The sequence below is a fragment of the Lontra canadensis genome, unplaced genomic scaffold (genome assembly GCF_010015895.1).
Source record: "Lontra canadensis isolate GAN:19392208 unplaced genomic scaffold, GSC_riverotter_1.0 scaffold7, whole genome shotgun sequence".
Taxonomy (NCBI): Eukaryota; Metazoa; Chordata; class Mammalia; order Carnivora; family Mustelidae; genus Lontra; species Lontra canadensis.
Genome location: NW_022631001.1, coordinates 29,761,762 through 29,766,536, shown reverse-complemented (window position 1 = coordinate 29,766,536; position 4,775 = coordinate 29,761,762).

Here is a 4,775-nt window from a genome sequence, read left to right as displayed (position 1 = left end):
GTTTCCGTGATGCCTGGATGTGGGATATTCAGGGTCTCTGCTTATAGCGGCTTCAGGAGGTGGGGGCTAGTGTCTGCCTACCTCCCTGTCTGGAAGAGGCTGCCCTTGGCCTCTAGCTACAACTCCTCTGCCTCTGACTTCTGAAGCTCTTAGCAACACAACCAGGGCCAGCCCCTACTGAAGGGGCAGAGGCAGTGTGGCTCCAGCACCCCGCCCTGTCTCCCAGGGCCTGGGCTTACACCTGCCCAACTAAACATCTCTAATGAGATCCCTGGAGAAGGTGGGGGTGCATACCTCAGAGGTAAGGCTGGGCCTTGTTTCTTCCCCAACCCTGCCAAGCTGAACAACTTAGGGATCCTTTAAGTCAGGAGATGGGGGTGCCAGTGTAGGCTCATATAGTCATTCTTTTTTACTTTGTGCAAGTTCTCTGCTTGGGCCTCATCATTTATTCATTTCACAACTATTTACTGAATGTCTCATTTGTGTCAGGTGCTGAATTAGTCTCTAGGGACAAACAATGCTTGTCACATCAAAAGTGAGCTCTGTTTTCATTATCTGCACCCTTATCTACATTTACGCCCACTTTACCTAATTTTTTTTAAAAAAATTTTTATTTGAAAGAGAGGGAGAGAGAAAGAGGGAGTTGTGTGTGTGTGTGTGTGTGTGATTGTGTGCGCGTGCGTGCCATCATGGGCAGGAGAGAGAATCCCAAGCATACTCTTCTCTGAGCATGAAGCTGGATGGGGGCTTGATCTCATAACACCGAGGTCATGACCTTAACTGAAATCAAGAGTCGGACTGCTTACCTGACTGGGTCACCCAGGCACCCCAACCTTACCCATTCTTGAGTGATGAGTGTGATGGGGCCCATTCTCTGGGAGTTTTGCGCCATTCTTTCCTGTTACCTCTACTACCCGATCCCATCAGCTATTTCATATGTTATCTAGATCCCCAACCTCCTTCAGTTTTCCCTTTCTATGAACATGCTTAAGTCTCTCCCATATCAAAACAAACAAACAAACCCCTGAAAATTCTCCCTCAACCTGAAGTCCCTTTCACTCCTATGATCTTTTCTCAGTCAACAGATCATAATCAGAAGACCTGCTATGAGCCAAGCCAATATTATGCTCAATATTGGGGATAAAAGATGAATAAAACACATTTCCTGCCCTCATGAAACTCATTTTGGTAGGGGAAACAGTCGGGTAGATAGGCAGTTACATATCAGTTTGATGGTACTCTGTTAGGTGGATATACATAGGTTTGTTACATTATAAGAAGGGTCCCAACTGAGCCTGGGCTCTGTAGGATGGATAGGAGTTAGCTCTAGAGATGGGAGAATGAAGAGCAGTAGAGGCAAAGTGGATAGAGTGTGCAAAGGCATAGAGACTAAAAAACATGGTGACTGGGAGACATCGACTGGTTTCTGTAGAGAATGTGAGGGGCTAGGGGTGCAAGATGAAGCTGAATGGAGGACAGAGGACAGCCCAGGGACAGCTTTCTCAGCCATTTTATACAGCTCGGTTTTATTTTTTTTAAAGATTTTATTTATTTATTTGACAGAGAGGGAGAATATAAGCAGGGGGAGTGGCGGAGGGAGAAGGCGGCTCCCCAATGAGCAGGGAGCCCGATGCGGGACTCGATCCCAGGATGCTGGGATCATGACCTGAGCTGAAAACAGTTGCTTAACCAACTGAGCCACCCAGGTGCCCAGCTGGGTTTTATTTTAAAGCAGTGAAGAACCCGCAAAGTGTTTTGCGTAGTTAAGTGCTATGATCAGATAAGTGTTTTTGAAAAGTTTCATGGAAGAAATGTCTGTAGTCCTCAACATTTTATTTTTTTGAAATCCTCTTTTCCCATGGCTTCCGTGACACCATAATTTCTTGGTTTTCTGTTTATTTCTTCTTAGTCTTTTCATAAACTTGTCTGTCCATCCTTTCTGTGTTGGTGTTTTTAAAGACTCTGACCTAGGCCTTCCTCTCCTTCCGTGCTCCTGGCTCTCTCTGGCTGATCTTGGTCACCCACAGGATCTCCTTTCCCATCTACTGACTCCCAGGAACTCTGAGCTGCAGACTTATATATACCACTAACTGCTCGCTGGATGTCCTTATCTGGATATCCCAGTCACCTGTAGCCCATTGGGTCTATAATTGAGCTCATTATCTCCCTTCTTCTCTTCTCTTGTAATCCCTCTTTCTGGTCTTTCAGCCCAGATATCTAGCATCAGTATTTATTATTATTATTATTACTGTCATTATTACTATTGTATGACATTGTGGCAGTTTTTAAAAATGGTCACAAATTCTTTGACACTCCTTCCTTGTGACTGTTTCAACCAACAGAATATAGCAGGAGTAACTTCTGAGGCTGGATCATAAAAGGCCATGCAGCTTCCTTCTGGTTCTCTTGGGCATGCTCATTGTCTGGAAGCTCCCCATCAGGATACTCCCTCTTGGAAACTAGCTGCCACATTGTGAGAAATGCAAGCCACAAAGAATATTCATGTCCCTGTACTGTGTCTGACAGTCCCCGCTGAGCTTAGCCTTTGAGTTATACCAGCCCAGGCATCAGACATATGAAGAAGAGTGAAGCAGCCTCAGGTGATGCTAGCCACCACCCTCAAGTGACCCCCCACGCATTCAGGTGTCTTATATGAGGCCCCAGGCATCGTGGACTAGAGATACACCATTCTTGCTATGGGTTGGTTGAATTTCCAGAATCTGTGAGCATAAAGAAACGGTCATTTTTTTTTACGCTACTAAGTTTGGGATGATGTGTTATGCAGCATAGTACCCAGAACAAACATATATATAAAAAAGTGCACATTTCCTAAGTATACAGCTTGATGAATTTCATAAAGTGAACACATCCATGTAACCAGCACTCACATGAACCAGCACTCACTCTGCCCCCTTCCAGTCATTGCTTTTCCAAGTGTAATCACTAGCCTGACTTCCAATACCGTAGTTGAATTTTGCCTGTGAATGAACTTATATAAACTAAGCATCAGTTTTTAATCCTTTTATTTTCCTTTCGTATGCATCTTGTCATCAAGTCCTGGTGCCCTACCTTCATGTCCACATGCCCATTTCTCTGTAACTTTACTACTTCAGTTTGGGCCTTACTAATTTGACCATGTATAAAATTCTTCATAGTTCTCTGTTATCCCAAGGATAAAATCTAAACTCCTTCACTTGGCATACAAATCCCCAGTTCCTGACCTCTGTTCATGTCTTCAGACTCATTGCTCATTGTTTCTTCTGCATGTTGCCCAGGCCCCAGACGTGCTGTACTGATTGTAGTTCCCAACGCTCCTCCCCACCTGTTGTTCATTCTTTCTTACCTTAGTATGGGCTGATCCTTCAGGCTGAAACTTCCATTTCTTTTTCTTTTTTAAAGATTTATTTATTTACTTATTTATTTATTTGAGAGAGAGAGAGAAAGAGAGAGAGAGAGACAGCAAGAGAGGGAACACAAACAGGAGGAGTGGGACAGGAAGAGTCAGGCTTCCGGCTGAGCAGGGAGCCTGAGGCGGGGCTTCATCCCACCACTTTGGGATCACGACTTGAGCTGAAGGCAGATGCTTAACGACCGAGCCACCCAGGTGCCCCAATTTCTTTTTCTTTTAAAATACTTTTTATTTTAAATGAATTTCAGGCTTACAGAAAGTTGCGGAAAATGTACAGAAAGCTCCCGGAAACTTCTTAGCCATGTTCCCTTGTTATCATCTTACATAACCAGAGTACGATGATTAACATTGGGAATTAACATTGGTACAATACTTTGAACTAAGCCACAGACCTGGCCTGAAACTTTCATTTCTCTTAGTTTCCTATACTCTTGCTTGTTTCTCTGCTCAGACATCATTTACTCCTGAAGACTTCCCTAAGCCCCTTTGCCCTTCTTTCCGTTCATCTCACAAGCCATGCTAAGTGCTCCTCCTCGATGGCAATGATTACACTATATTGCAATTGTCTGGCTTAAGGGCTGAGGTCTTGCAGGGCAGATATGGGTTCTAATTGATTTGGCTGGAATCCTGCCCGGTGTGGAGGTGCTTGTTCCATGTTCCTTGAGTGACTGAACAAGACGTGTCCAAGGAGGAATACGGGGCAGCAGGTGGTGGGGTAGCTAGGAAGGGGCGGTCATCGGCTGAGTACAGTCCAAGCCATGCGCGCAGATGGGGCAAAATGACCCAGTCTGTTTGCAGTCAGCCTTCTCTTAGGCTCAGCTTCTCCACAGGCCCCTCGTACCTACTGACTCCTCCCCCCAGACCTACCCTTCGTGCTAGCTCGGTCTCGTCCAGATCACTCTCCCACCCCAACCACCTCCCGGGACCATCGGCCCCGCCCCTCCACGCTAGTCTCCTCCCCCTTGGCTCTCTCTCCGAAGCACCGCTCCTGGCCTTTCCCTGCCTCTTAAAGTCCCGTCCCTCCTTAGGTCCCGCCTTCTGCCCTCTGGTTCGACCTTTTCTCCTCCGGCTCCGCCCCCGCCCTATGGTCCTCCGCCTCCCCAGAAGTCGTTCCCTATGACACGCTGGAGTCCTTCGGAGGGGCGGGGTTTACAGGGCGAAGAGGCGGGACCCGGAGAAGAGGCGGTACTCCACGCTCGAAATGCTGTCCGCGACCCCGCCCCGGGGCTCGGTCGTTGCCAGGAAACAAGCACGACGCTCCGGCTCTGGCCGGGTCCAGCCAATGAGCTGGCACGCCACTGCCCAGCGGTGCGTCGCTGGGCGGTTACGTGGGGTGCGCGGGGGCGCGGGTTGCGTGTGGCGCGGG